Source organism: Panicum virgatum, chromosome 6K (genome assembly GCF_016808335.1).
Source record: "Panicum virgatum strain AP13 chromosome 6K, P.virgatum_v5, whole genome shotgun sequence".
In the NCBI taxonomy this organism is placed as follows: domain Eukaryota; kingdom Viridiplantae; phylum Streptophyta; class Magnoliopsida; order Poales; family Poaceae; genus Panicum; species Panicum virgatum.
This window is the reverse complement of record NC_053141.1, coordinates 46,021,600-46,037,190: the sequence shown is the minus strand read 5'-3', so window position 1 is coordinate 46,037,190 and position 15,591 is coordinate 46,021,600. Positions and strand designations below refer to the sequence as shown.

The following is a 15,591-nucleotide window of genomic DNA, read 5'->3' as shown; positions in this document are numbered from 1 at the left end:
GCTTTTGTAAATTGCTCGCAGCAAAATAAACAAAACAGCAGTTTTTAAAATTTTCAAGAATTTTATGCCTCGGGTTTGTTGCCAAAAAATCCGTAAAAATATTTTAAATTCATTATCTGAAATATAGTATTTGAATAAAATTTTTGGGGGCACAATTGCGTAACAAAAATTAAACTTACTTCACAACCATTCACTCAAACATGGTACAAAAATTAAATAACACATGCCAACACATGCACATGATGCTCCATTATGCTTTAATGATGTTCATGATGCTCTTGTGTACATGTTAATCATGTTTACAAAGTTTAGATCATGGCATGCTTCCTCGACCTCATGCGCGCCCACCTCCGCCTCGAGCCCTTCGACCACAATATCCAACGCGACCAATCAGCGGTCGAATTCGTCCACCATGACGTTCTCGTTCGTGTTTCGCTTGACAAACATCCCTGCAAAATGAAAATAAAAAATTAATCAAAATCTTCCTCACAAATCAATCAAACTAGCACACTCACAGACGAAATCGGCTAGCGAATCGAGCTCCTTGGCAGTGGAATCGCAAGTTCCCCTGCTGGATCGACCTCCCTAGCATCTCAATAGGAATGCTTCCATGCTAGCGAGCGTGCGGCGGTGCGGGGCGGCCTTGCAGGACTTGGATTTGGCTTGGAGGTGGCGAGGATGGTGGCGAATGGGGAGGATGCGGCGGCGAGGCCCCGCGGCGCCTTGAGCACAACGGCGGAGGTGGCGTTGGCCAGCGCTGGCCGCGCGTGGCCATCGACTCCTACTAGAGGTGGAAGACGAAGCTGACAAGTGGGTCCACTTGGCAGCGAGTGGAGCTGTGGGACCCGGCTGTCGGAGAGGGAGAGAGTGTAGAAGGTTAGGGGCAGGGAGGATATTTCGCACCTTCGAGCTGACTGGGCGCCAGCGTGTCGTGCATGTGTGCCATGCCAGTTAGGTAAAAATAGCAAATCCAAAAGTAAAATTATGGTAAATACTTAGAAGTCCTGTAATGGCAAATATGTAAAAAAATTATAATGGCAAATATGTAGAAAGAAAAGCCCTAGGCGCGGTCGCGGGCGAGCGGCCAGGGCCGTGCTGGAGCTCAGCCCTGGAGTTCCTGTGGCTGCGTTGATTGCTGGTGAGAGTGAGAGGCCACGTTGGGCCAGAACTCCGTAACAGGCCTGCACTGTGGTGTCCTCCTCTCAAGGCGAAGCGGCGCGGGCGCTCCAAACTGGCCTCCAGATAAGCAGAGCAGCGTCTGCATGCGTCGTCGGAAGCAGCACTGCAGCAGTCGGTCCGTCCAGAGCTTGTGCTGCTGGCCTGCTGCATCGGAAGCTCGCATGTGGAGCGCTACTGGCTGAAAGGCGCTCCATAGGCGAGGTGATTGCTCCTGTGATTTGCTTCTCTGAAATCATTCCAGTTTACATCTGAAGTCGTTTTGTAGCTGATGAAACTGCCACTAGAGTACTAGCTAGTCCATATCGTTTAGTGCTTGCACTTCAAATTAAAAATCACGGCAATTTGCTTGTGCTTGTCAAATGCATGCAGTTTTATTTTCACGGCCTTCTTGTATATACAATATTATCCTGCCGATTTATTGGTTTGTGGTCAAGCTTGTTGCCAAGTTATGCATATGCATCATTTATCAAAGGAACAGGGAGGCTGCCCAGTCATAGTCGTTACCATCAAACGGATAGCTATTCCGATCATCATATATATCCTAATTCCTAATACATTATAACAAAACTTAAGCTGCGGGTTAGACTTTGGAAGTCACATGGCGGAATGAACAGACAGCTCCCATGTGAACATGCGTACCAAACACATTGTGGTCTTCATGACGAAAATTTGAATAACAAGCAACAGCGAGTTATTCCGATCCGATCCTTGATTAATACTGTATGCACACGTTGCAGCTTCATTATCTTCTGTTGGAATGTTAAGGTATATTTTGCGGAGCTAGGAGGAGGAAGCAGAGTAGTAAGGGTGGTATATTCCTGAGCCTGCTGCTTAGTCTATGAGGTATATTCCTGCACTCAAAATCGCCGTTCCTGGCATTATAATTTTGGACACGGACTGACACACTCCCCTTGTTTAGTTACTCGTCTAAAACTTTACACATCGATCACATCAATGTTTAGACACATGCATGGTATATTAAATTTAGACAAAAAATTGATTTTCACGTATTGCCTGTAAATTGCGAGACGAATTTTTTAAGCCTAATTAGTTTGTGATTAGATAATAAATTGCTACCGTAAACATATGCTAATGACGGATTAATTAGTTTTAATAAATTCATCTCGAAGTTTACAGATAAATTTTATAATTAGTTTTATGATTAGTCTATATTTAATATTTCAAATACAAAAAACTTTTATTTTAAAAACTTTACCCGGGAACCAGCACCTAGTCAAGTTTGCCAGCGAGGCGAAGTGCTTAACATTTTGCCCCAACCAGCCCCACGCCCCCACTTGAGCTCCTCTGACATCAAGAGTCGTTGAGGGGGGGTACGGTCAATAATCAATCGCCTTCGTGGCTCATTATGACCTGAGCAACTGCCATCCATCCATACGAACGAGCCTTCAGAAAAGGAAAAAAATATTTTTTTTCGAAAGACCTGGACAGATGGATCGGCAATAAGCAGCAGTAGCGCCTCTCGCATCCACACAAGCACACAACGGACCATCAGAGGGGAGAGGAGATCGCGCCATGGAGGCGACAGCGTTGAGCGTGGGCAAGGCCGTGTTCGATGGCGCGGTTGGGTACGCCAAATCCGCCATGGCCGAGGAGGTGGCCTGGCAGCTTGGCGTCCAGCGCGACCAGGCTTTCATCAGGGACGAGCTCCAGATGATGCAGGCCTTCCTGATGACAGCGCACGAGGAGCGAGAGGGCCACAAGGTGATCAACACATGGGTGAAGCAGGTCCGCGACGTGGCCTACGACGTCGAGGACTGCATCGAGGACTTCGCCGTCCGTCTGGGAAGGCCATCTTGGTGGCGCGCCCCTCGCACGCTGCTCGACCGTCGCCAGGTGGCCAAGCAGATGAAGGAGCTCAGAGCCAAGGTCGAGGACGTCAGCCAGAGGAATATGCGATACCGCCTCATCAAGGGCTGACACCAAGAACACTGCCGCCGGCACTTGGCAGCCCAGCATGGCTGATGCAACAATGTTTGGAATGGAGGAATCAAGAAGGGAGCAGGACGAAGCAAAACTGGACCTTTCCCAACTTATCAGCACGGAGGACAAGAACCTTCAGGTCATTGCTGTGTGGGGAACAAGTGGTGTTCTTGGTCAGACTGAAACAGACCGGATTCCTGAAAGGTGAACCCGACCCTCTGTATCATCGTGATAGTCCCTGTATCGGTAGCTATCACATACAGAACTCATTTCAATTGATTATCACAGACATAACTCACGTTTACAACTTCACATGGGTTTATTTATTACATAATCCAAATGATTGTAATACGAATTTCAAAGTACAAGCCTCTTGGGCTAAAAGAAAACAAAAAGCGGAAACGATATCTATTCTTCTGGGCAAACTTCATCTTCATGAATCCTCTCCACAGGCAGCTCAGAGTGTAGCTCGGGTCATCCTTCACATCATCTTCCTTTGTCGTCCTGTCGACTCCTTCACTCGGATCCTGCATCTATCAGGCTATCCCTAAGGATGAGATATGTTCACGTAACCATCCGTATGCAAGCTTTATTGTGGATGCAAACGGTAAAAAGATAATGCCAAGGATAGGCTATGTCTTCCTATGCAAGCAGTATATACAAGTCATCCAAAACACCTTTCAACACGGGCAGCTCCGGCAACCCGGACTCCCGGTCTCCTATCTTCCACTACAACTGTCTCAACCCTGTTTCGGTGTGGAAACTCCCTCTCCCTGCACCTCAGCTGCTATCCAAGTAGGAAAAGTAGACTAGAGGGAGGTAGAAAAGTATATGTGGATCTAACTACATTTGTGGGGCCAGATCCAGAGTTGTACATGACCGAGTTCGCGGCTATACGTATAGTTTTCACCCTGCAGGGGTTGTACACCTGTACCCACTCGCCATGAATCCAGCCAGGAGCGACCTGACCTTCTCTGAGGCACCAGTCAATGAAACTAACGGCTACGGCACCATCCTACTCCCGGTCTGGGGCGCGTCCCCCCGCAGTAGGTCGCCCGGGGCTGTGAAGCTATCTAGAATGGAATCTCCATGGATTCTGCGATCGGGGGCAAAAGGGTCCTGCCCACTCCCCCTGACACTGAAACACTATCCTCCTGCAGTAATGGTGCCGCGCGTAGCTAGCTCGGGCTGGGTCCCCCCTCATAAAGGATAAGTTGTGTGCACGTTTGACATAGTTCCGTCACTAGGGCCACAAAGTCAAGTCCTTCATCCAGCCGAGGCGAGTGTCTTAGTCCAAGTTGGCATTCCGTCAACATGGTCTGCAAATCGATACCCATTACAAGTATCTCCTCCAAAACTACACCTCTACTATGTTCCCACAGGAACGGTCTAGCACCCGCCATAGGTGCCCGTCACCCATCACAAGTGCTCACAGGATCGTGCCCAACACACAATCCCCGGCTCTCGATCCAAAGATCTGAGAAAAGGGTCCGCTCGCCCCCGCTGTAACCTAATCACCAACTCCCATATATGTGGAGGCATCTTCCAGCAAGCAAGGACTATCACATCATATATTCCCATACCCCAAAACTCACTCATAGAAGCAATAGCATACATCAATTCATGTCTAGTATGGGAAACAAGGAATACGGTAAATAATTGGCCATGCAAGCTCATCTCATCACACTCAATTTGGGAGCGTAGCGTATCTAGCAAGCAATGCCTAATAGGTATTCAATCTCGAATGGGGCGTGAACCTGATAGGTCTTCGTAGCCTTCCTCGGTCTCTGACGTCTTCTGGTCTCCGGGTACGTCCTTCGGTATCTTCTGGTCGTCCGGGACGTCGGTCAGCTCCTCCTCGTCAGGACCTAATCGTAATTACGTATAAATACAGGGGCCAAAGTGCAAGAATGCACAAAACAGGCTCAAATAAGATCCAACTCACAACAAAACCTATTTTAACGCATAGATCATGATTTTAGAAGATTTATGAAACTGGTTTCATATTTTTCTGAGCTCCGGTTGAATTACTACGATTTTTCTAAGATCAAAGCATTTCTTGGAATTAATAAATGATTATTGAAAAAGGAAAAACACAGGGGTGACACGTGGCAGCACCAGAGCGTGCCACGTGGCATGATGATGTTAGCACGACATCACCATGACGTCACCTGGGGGTCAGCTCTGCTGACGTCAGCGTTGACCAAGTCAACATTGACTGTTGATTGGTCAACCGGGTCAGTGGGGTCCGCATGTCAGTGGGTCCCAAAGGTCAGCCTCACACTAGAGACTTACAAGTGGAGCCCGCACGTCAGGCTAAACCAGAAAAAGGAAAAGGTTAGAGAGCTACTGAGCTCTAAACATAGTTGGGCCGGCTCAGTGGCCCAACTCGACTCGGCTCAAGGAGGTGGGCCGGCTCAGGAAACGGCTCACAGGCCGGCTCGGTGCGGCTCAGAACAGAAGGGCTGGCTCGGGTACTCGGCTCAGCGGGCTAGGCCGACAGGGCACAAGCGACCCATCGCCACTTCTCCTCCCCTTCTTCTCTTCGCGGGCGGTTCTTGGGCCGACGGGGCACATGCGGCCCACTTCTCCTCCCCTTTCTTCTTTATTTTTCACTGGCGAGCCGGGCCCGCATGGCAGTGCGTCCTTCTCCTCTTCTTGCTTCTCTCGCCTCCTCCGACGGGCTTGGCAGGGGCGCGCGGTCAAGGACGGGGACTGGGCGGTGGCGAGGTGAAGGCGAGGCGCGGCCATGGCGGGGATAGGGTCGCGGCGGCGGCCACGACAGCGCGTGCGCGGGGTTATGTGGCACGGCTCGCCAGCGAAGTCAAGGGGGTCAAGGTGGATGGCGTGCTCGGCAGCGAGGCGGAGCAGGACAGGGCAAGGCTCGTCGGCGCAGCGGCTTGGGCAACGCGAAGCCGGGCAAGGATGGTGGCGAGGCACACGGACAGTAAGGGCGAAGCTACGAGGTTCAGGCAGTGGCCAAAAGGGGCATGGCGTGCGCGCACGCACCCAGCGCGGCGCGGCCACGGCAAGGCGTGGTGCGGGGCCAGGGCCAGCAGGGTGGCAGCCAGGTGGGGCTCTGAGGCTAGGCGAAGGATTCGGCCTTGCAACCGGTTTGGGCGCGCGCGCGGCGGCTGGCACACTAGACCCGCGGCGGCGCTGGGTTGTAGACCAGGGTAAGGTCACGGCGACGACGGGCGGCCGGGGTTCCAGAGGCGTCGCGTCGTGGATAGGGCACTCCGGAGGCAGCGGCGGCAGAGCGGCGAGGCTTCGACGGCGGCGGTGAGCAGCTGAGGCGGCTGCGATGTGGTCCAGCATCTTCTTCTCCCTGACTTGGTGGTGGTGCTCCTCTGGCGGCGTGTCGGTGGCGGCTCGTCGGCGAGGTACGGCGTGAGCAAGCAGGGGCCTAGGGTGGTTCGGTCAAGGCGACCAAGGGCAGGGCCTAGGCTGGGTAACGGCGCGGCCTTGAGGGCAGCGTGTGTGAAGCAGGCCAGGCTGAGGCGTGCGTGTGCGTGCTCTGGGGTGTGTCGTGGCCACGACGTCGTGGGCGCGGCGCAGCGTGGACGCGGCCAAGGCGCGATGGCGGCGGTGACGAGTACGAGCCAAGGCTTGGCCGGTGAGGTCTCGTGGCATTGAGAGCCCCTGTGGGGCGCGTGGGTGGCGCGTGCACGTGCGCACACGGACCTCGGGTTCAGGCCCGCGGGACGACAGCACGACGGATAGGCACGCCGGCGGCCAAGGATCGACGGCGGCGACGAGCGTCGGGTGTTCGTGGTTCACGGGCAAAATAGGGCGGAGCAAGTGCAGGAGGGTGAGGCGCGTCGAGAACGGCGGCGGCCTACCGGTGGGCTCGAGGGCGATGGGTGGCGATGCAGTGGCGAGTCGGAGCAGCGAGGTAGCGAGGCCGTGCTGGGAGAACCGCAACAGCGATGTGGTCAAAAAGGCACAGGCTTGGTGAAAGTCCTCTGCGGCGGTGCGTCCTCCTCCTCCTTGTCGACGTCGGCTCCGGACGCAGCGGCGGGTGCTCGGCACGCTCCTTCTCCCCCTCTTCCTGGGGCTTGGCTCTTTCTTCTTCTCCACTCCCTCTCTCCTCTGTCCTTGGCTCCTCTCCACTTTCTTTCTGTGCCGGCGGCGGAAAGAAAAAGCACCCGAGGGCTCTCGGGTTCGGCTGCGGCTCGATTGGGGATTTATAGAGGGGCTCTAGGGTTGCGCGGGCTTGGGCGAAGCCGGACGGCCGGTGATTTTCGGCGTCTGTGCCTAGACGCGTGGCTCGCATCCGGGGGTGCGGCGCTGGGGTTTGCGGTGCGGCCAAGGCAAGGGCGCGGCGCTGGTGGTCGAGGGTGACGTGAGCACGGCAGGCATGGCAGTTCGGCTCGCGGCTGGCGGTTTCGCTCCGTTGTCGTGGGGTGGAGACGACATCCGCGCGGTGCAGCAAAAAGCAGAGCAACACAGAGACGGGCGGCGTCCGCGTGGGGGAGAAAGGGGAACAGCGCCGACCGACAGGGCGGCCCCATGCATCAGCGGCAGCAAGAGAGAAGGGTGCGTGCGAGCTGGGCCGGGCGAGTCTGGCGGGGCAGGCAGGGCGAGCGGGTTGGGTTGCGTGAGCGCCTCCGCGCGCGGGATGCGCGCGTGCGAGTCGGGCCGAGCGAGGTAAGCTAGGTCAGTTTGGGCTGGTTGGATTGGGCCGCGGGGTAGGTTCTGGGGCCGTGCAGCGGGGGCTGCGAGGCAGACCAAAAGGGCAACTGGGTCAGGTTGTGTGCAGGCCATCTTATGGCCTTTGGTTTTTGTTTTGCAGCTGGGCTTGGACTAACTGGGTTTGGATCGGGTTTTGGGGTTTGGATCGCGGTCCGGGTTACGGGTTAGGTCCAGGTTAGGGTTGCGGGCTTCGGTCCGGGTTAGGGTCAGGGCTAGGGTTAGGATAGGTTTGCGGGTTAGGGTTAGAGGCTTGGATTTAATTTGAATGGCATAATTCAAATTAAATCCCACTCAAGTACTAGGAGATGAAATTAAATTGAGGGGCACAACTCGATTTAATTTCCACACAATTCTCACACAATAAAATAAATCGAAATTGAATTAAACAAGGTAGAGCCAAATAAATCCAAACAACTCCAAATATTCTCACACTAGCAATTAATAACCTTAATTACATTAGAAATTTTTAATTACTAGGATTTTTTAGAAGACAGAAATCCTACTTAGGTTGTTATTTACAGCATTGCCACGAATTTTTTTTGAAATTCACATTTTTCGACATTATAACATTCCGGAAAAATCCGGGATGTTACAGACTGCCGTCATTAAAAGGGTCTACAATGATCTGAAAACAACCGGGAGGTATGAATGCTACGCTTGGATCAGGATCATGCATCCTTTCAATCCGTCAGAGTTCCTCCAGTGCATTATGAGGCAATTCTATGCAGTGCGTCTTGAAGAAGCAGGAAAGGCACAAGAAAAAGAAGCTCTTCGGACTCGAGTTCTTAAGAAGATAGGGATGATTAAACAAGATGAGCTGGCTGAAAAAGCAGCTCTTGGGGCTCAAGTTCTTAAGAAGGTGGGGATGCTAAAGCAAAATGATCTGGTTGATGAGTTCAATAAGCATGTGAATGAGAAGAGCTATCTGATTGTACTTAATGATCTTTCCAACATTGAGGAGTTGGACTATATTAAAACTTATTTTCCAAACAACAAGAAGGGAAGCCGAATCATAGTGTCCACAAGGCAAGCCGAAACTGCGAGATTATGTGCTGAGCAGGACTGTGCAGTGTTGGAGCTCAAGCAATCATTAGTTGATCAAGATATGTTTGCTTTCTGCAAGAAGGTAATACTTACTGAGATCTCAAACCGTCTAATTAACATTCAGTGGAGCAATAGATATCTACTTACTGAGATCCCACAGCTTAAATTTTGTTACAATGCAGTAGGATTATATGATGATTGGAGTAGAGGTCTGTTCTTCTATATCTATATCAATATCTCAGCTAGTAAAAGGCATTGGAGCTGCTGTATCTAGTACTACTCTTTAAGCTACATCTTCAGAGTCATGTGAAATAAAATGAAGTGCTCATTTAATCTTCATGTTGAAGAATTATGAGGGTGCGCTAGCTAGATTTTCCTCTAAGGATCTTCACACACATATGTATAGTGGTGAAGTGTCCGTCATTGTTCCTATTTAAACTTCTCTTTCATAAATGGGCCATAAGTCCATCAACTAAAAAAACAATTTTCCAAATACCATGTACGTATGTGTTTGAGAAAAATCAACCAACAATATCAAATATAAAAAATGAATTGGAACTAGGAAAGGCCATGATAGGGATAGAGGAGTAAGGTAAGGGATCTGCTTGTTAGAAGCTCAATTTTCACTCTCATTGAGCTGAGAGGATGACACTCAAGTTGGGAAAGTTTTCTGGTTTTTTTCTTCATTCACACTCACAATGCCATGCCTTCCAACGGGAAGGGTGGCCACATATATATATACAGCAGGCTGCTGGGCAGCAAACGAAGCCAATAATGCTAATCTAACACTAGTCTAACTGCTGTCCTAGAGAGGACACTAACTGCTGTCCTAGAGAGGACACTAACTGCTGTCCTGCAGTCCAAGATGCTAAGGACTACAAGATGCTGCAGGGGTACAAGGGACCACAAAAAACAACAGCAAAGACTTATCCATCATTCTCCCCCTAAGTCTTGTGCGTCGTCTTGTGGGAAGATTTGACCATCCCAGTCCTGGAGCAAAGCTCAAGGAACTTGATCCTCCCAAGGGGCTTGGTGAACAGATCCGCAAGCTGATCCTTGGTGTTGATGTAGCTCGCCTTGATGCTTCCTTCCTCCAAGCAGCCTCGGATGAAGTGATACCTCACCCGGATGTGCTTGCTCCGTTCGTGGAAAACGGGGTTCTTCGCCAAGGCCAGAGCGGACTTGCTGTCCACCCTGAGCTCCACTGCTCCAGTGTCTCTGCCGAGTAGATCACCAAGCAGTCGAGCGAGCCAGAGCGCCTTAGTCGACGCGGTGGAGGCCACTATGTACTCGGCCTCGCAGCTGGACAAGGCCACCACCTGCTGCTTGACCGACTGCCAGCTAACGAGGCACTCGCCGAGGAAGAAGAAGATCCTGCTCGTACTCTTGCTGGTGTCGATGTCACCAGCGTGGTCGCTGTCGCTGTACCCGACGAAGTGTGCCGCCCCAGGGCACCTCGGGTAGTGGAGACCGTGGTCGAGAGTCCCCGCAACATAGCGGATGATCCTCTTCACGGCCTGCTGGTGCTCCGTCGTCGGTCGCTGCATGAACCGACTGACGTAGCCGACGGAGAACGCCAAGTCCGGCCGTGTGTGGGCGAGGTAGCGGAGGCTCCCCACAAGACGCCGGTACTGAGTAGCATCCACCTCCTCCGCCGTGCTGTCATGGCTCAGCTTCAGCCTCTCCTCCATCGGAGTGAGAGCTGGGTTGCAGTCGGTGAGCCCAGCGAGCTCGACGACGCGCTTGGCGTAGGCGGTCTGTCAAAGTGTGATCCCGGAGTCGTCCTGGTGCACCTCAATCCCCAGGTAGAAGGAGAGAGGCCCCAGGTCGCTCATCTGGAAGGTGGCCTTCATCTCCTCCTTGAACATCGCCACCTCCGCATCCTTGGTGCCGGTGATCACCAAGTCGTCGACGTAGACACCCACCAGTAGGGCATTGCCTCCTTTGCCCCGCCGGTAGATGGCCGCCTCGCGCGGGCTTTGCTCGAAGCCCATCCCCTTGAGCGTGGAGTCCAGCTTGGCGTTCCACGCCCTCGGGGCCTGCCGCAAGCCATAGAGGGCCTTGCGCAGACGTAGCACCTTACCCTCCTTGCCGGGGATCGCAAACCCCGGCGGCTGGTGCACGTAGTCCTCCTCCTTCAAGTCACCGTTGAGAAACGCCGACTTGACGTCCATGTGATGGACACGCCAGCCCTCCTGGGCAGCTAGTGCAAGGAGGAGTCGCACGGACTCCATCCGTGCCACGGGAGCGAAGGCATCGTCGAAGTCGACTCCCTCCTGCTGCACGAAACCCCGTGCCACCAGGCGAGCCTTGTGCTTGACGACGGTTCCGGCCTCATCCCTCTTCAGCTTGAACACCCACTTAAGGGTGATCGCGCGGTGACCGCGAGGGAGATCAGCAAGCTCCCAAGTGCGGTTCTTCTCAACCGCGTCCATCTCCGACTGCATCGCGGCACGCCATTCCGCGTGTCCCTCGGCCTCTGCAAAAGACCGAGGCTCGCCGTCGTCGCACGCGAGGTGCAACTGCGCCTCCAGGTCGTGAGGCACCAGTCCCGGCACCGGCTGATCGCCGAGAAGGTTCTCCATCGTACGGTACCGCAGCGGCTCACCGTCGTGGTACGCGTCGATGCGCTCCTCGTCGTGAGAGAGCGGAGTAGCGAACTCCACCGGGCTGTGAGCAGGTGCTGGAGTAGGCGTGCCCGGAGGAGTGGCTGTCGGTGCTGGAGTGCGCGGCGTCGCCGGTTGTGGTGGTGCAGCCGAGGAACTCGGCGCAGCCAGAGTCGCAGCTGAAGAACGTGGTGCCGCCGGTGTGTCGGGCGCCAGAGTCGGTGGAGGCTCGGGGACCGGGGTAGGCACGCTCGGCGAAGAAGAGCTGCCTACTCCCCCAGCTCCCTCGAAGTGGACATACTCGACGGTGAAGTCGTCGTACGTCGGAGCCAAGCCGTCGTCCACCGCCTTGTCCCACGCCCATCCTCGCCCTTCGTTGAACACAACGTCGCGCGTCGTGCGCACACGCTGTGTCTCCGGGTCGAGAATGCGGTAGGCCTTCGAACCCTCCGCGTAGCCAATGAACACTCCCAGAGTGCTCCTGTCGTCGAGCTTCCCGATGTGGCCAAGCTCCTTGGCGAGCGCGAGGCAGCCGAAGACCCGCAGGTGGGAGACCGCCGGCTTACGCCCATGCCAAGCCTCATACGGCGTCATGCCGTCGAGTGCCTTGGTGGGCGAGCAATTGAGGATGTAGACGGCCGTCACCACCACCTCTCCGCAGAAGACAGCCGGCATCCCCCTCTGCTTGAGGAGGGCCCGGGCCATCCCCACAACCGTCTGGTTGCACCGCTCGACGACGTCGTTCTGCTGCGGGCTGTACGGCATGGAGTAGTGGCGCTGGATGCCCTCATCCGCGCAGTACGCCGCGAACTCGGCAGCCGTGAACTCGCCGCCGTTGTCGGTGCGCAGCACGCGCAACTTGCGGCCGCTCTCCGCCTCCGCAGCGGCCTGAGCACGCCTGATGGCGTCCACAGCCTCTCCCTTGCTGCCGAGGATCATCACCCACATGAAGCGGGAGAGGTCGTCGACGAGCAGCAGGAAGTAGCGCCGTCCTCCTGGTGTGACCGGTGTCACCGGGCCACACAAGTCCCCGTGTACGAGCTCGAGCCGCTCCTTGGCTCGGAAGCTCGCCTGCTGGGGGAAGGAGTGCCGCCTCTGCTTCGTCAGCACGCAGACGTCGCAGAGCTGCTCCACGTGGTCGAGGCACGGGAGGCCTCGCACCATCTCCTTGGCGCCAAGCCGCTTCAGGGCCTCAAAGTGGAGGTGCCCAAAGCGCTCGTGCCACTGCCATGCCTCGTCGTCCATGCGAGCTGCAAGACAAAGAGGCTGGGCCATCCCGACATGGAGAATGTAGAGGCGGTTCTTCCCTCGAACCACCCTGGCGAGAAGCTGCCGACGGTGGTCCCAGATGTGGAGGACCCCGCTGTCGATCACCACGCGCGAGCCGCTCTCATCGAGTTGCCCAAGGCTGATGATGGAGTTCCGCAGCGCCGGGATGTAGTAGACTCCGGTGAGCATCCGGTGCTCTCCGGACTTGGCGGTGAAGATCACAGAGCCCACGCCCTTGATCTCCACGGCGGAGGAGTCCCCGAACCTGACGGAGCCACCTACGTCGACGTCCAGGTCGGAGAAGAACTCCCGCCGCCCGGTCATGTGGTGCGTGGCGCCGGAGTCGAGGTACCAGCCATCGACCCTGTCGTCGTCGGAGCTGTTGCCGAGGAGAACTCGGGCACGCGGCTCGTCGAGGTGGAGTAGAGCGGTGACAGGCGGTGCCGCCGGATGCGGCTCCATGTCCCCGTGGAGTAGGAACAGAGCCGGCTCGTCATCCGGCTGGGCCTCCGCGATGTGGGCTTGGCCCCCACGCCTCCGCTGCGGGCAGTCCCTGGCCCAGTGGCCGGGCCTGCCACAGTTGTGGCAGGCGCCCTCTCCCTTGCTAACTCCTCAAGGTCCCTGTCGGCGGTGGTGTCGCCGGCGATGGAGCCGCTGAGGCTGCCGCGCAAGGTCTCAACCTCGACCTCCGCCGCACGCAATGCATCCTCCGCCTCCTCTGCTTCCATCTCCGCCTTGGGCGGTGCCAGCTCCGCTGCAGCCAGCCTGGCCGCCCTCGCCGCTGCTGCAGCGGCTTGAGCCGTCGCTCGCCTGCGCTCCTCTGCCGCGGCGAGCTCGGCATCTCGCTGGCGCCGTGCGCTCGAGGCGACCGAGCGCTGAGACGGTGCGTCGGACATGGCGCACCTCCAAGGGGCTGTTGCGTGGAGAGGGGGAAGGGAACGGAACGGGGAAGAAGAGGCAGCCGGAGCTGCTGCTGCTGTTGCAGCGGCTGCTGCTGCTGCGCTAGCTGCTGGTGGTGGTGGCTGGGCTGCTACAGCGGCTTGGGAAGGGGAGGAGCAAGAGATATCCAACCTGATGTTAGAAGCTCAATTTTCACTCTCATTGAGCTGAGAGGATGACACTCAAGTTGGGGAAGTTTTCTGGTTTTTTTTCTTCATTCACACTCACAATGCCATGCCTTCCAACGGGAAGGGTGGCCACATATATATACAGCAGGCTGCTGGGCAGCAAACGAAGCCAATAATGCTAGTCTAACACTAGTCTAACTGCTGTCCTAGAGAGGACACTAACTGCTATCCTGCAGTCCAAGATGCTGCAGTCCAAGATGCTAAGGACTACAAGATGCTGCAGGGGTACAAGGGACCACAAAGACCAACAGCAAAGACTTATCCATCACTGCTTAAGTCAGCCAAGGCTGAGTATATGTCAGTCAAGGCTGAGTATTAGGGCTGAGATGTGTTTCCATGAAGGGTCTGCTCCTCAGGATTGGTGTCTATGTGGGAGGTTTAATGTGCTTCTTCTATTTGGGGATAGAGAGGAGCTGTTGGAGATCACTAGAGATGATAACTAGGTGGGAAGGGCCTGAAAGCTTCTTCAATATATTCCTGCTGTTTTCCAGGCTTATCCATGTAACAGGACAGTGTACCTTGATTTTTCTTTACTATAATCATCTTCCCTTTGCAAAAAAGTATATTTGTGTTTAATAACATTCTAAAAAGGTAAAAAGGGAACATTCTTGTTCAAGTACAGATATAACAAGATTTAACATCTAATATTCCCTCGGTCAAGAATATGTATGATTTAGACAAATCGTGACCTCAAGTGAGCAGCTTTGGCTATTGAATTTCTAGAGTTGTATATTGACAGCGTGTAAAATATTGTATTTTCAAATTATATTCTTATACATTGCAAGTCGTTGATGACATTGGATCAGAAACATAAGGACCTTGAAATTTATAATATTTTCACTCCTTAATGCAATGACAAGCTGTTCTCCTGCGTGTTGGAGACTAAAAAAACTTGATTGAATGTGTAATTCTAGCCAAGTAGGAACCTTCATTTGTTCATACCTTAGATTTCTTATAGTATATATGGATTGAAATAGTACATTTGTTTAAAAGTTTGATTGGTAGCATGGTTTGGCTACTAGTTTCTTATACATAATTATGTTCCAAGATGATAATTTCTAGAACTTGAACTATTCAATTGACGCATGGGTTGATACCTTTCTTATAATTAATAACTTGTAGATTCATATGATTTAATCATTATGTATGTATGCTGCAGATTGTATGTATATTATGTTGTTCACGTGTTGATCTCTTTTAAAAAGTGTAATATAGTATAAATGTTAATGATATTAACAGTGTCGCAAAACATTGTGTATTCATGTTTAGGACTCTCAAAGCAGAACAAATTTAACAGAACCAGAGTTAACTCAAATGAAGCTAGAATCGACAATGACAACTCTGCAGCTACCAGTGATGAAATTACAGGGAATCGATCTTTAGGCGCCAATGACAAAGTGGTCACAAGGGTCCTTACTTTCAATGGAACAATTGCAGGTGCTTCGCAGGAATCTCAGCTCATCGGTCGAGAGAAAGTTAAGTATGATATTATCAGTCTAATTTCAAGTCAAGATGGCCAGCAACAGAGGGTGATCTCTGTGTGGGGAATGGGAGGTATCGGCAAAACTGTGCTAGTAAAAGAGGTCTACCAAAGCCAAGAGCTAATAAGTTGCATGTTTGATAAGCGAGCTTGTGTCATAATCACACGCCCGTTTGTTCTTGAGGAATTCCTTAAGAGCTTAGTTATGCAGTTAAATACGAAATCTTTTCTCTCAACACAGGATACAGAA

The 15,591-nt window shown here is 53.4% G+C and overlaps 1 pseudogene; it reads left to right on the top strand.

Annotated features, from left to right (window-relative positions):
* Window positions 1-1,275: 1,275 nt before the first annotated feature.
* Window positions 1,276-15,386, top strand: LOC120713036 (annotated as a pseudogene).
* Window positions 15,387-15,591: the final 205 nt, after the last annotated feature.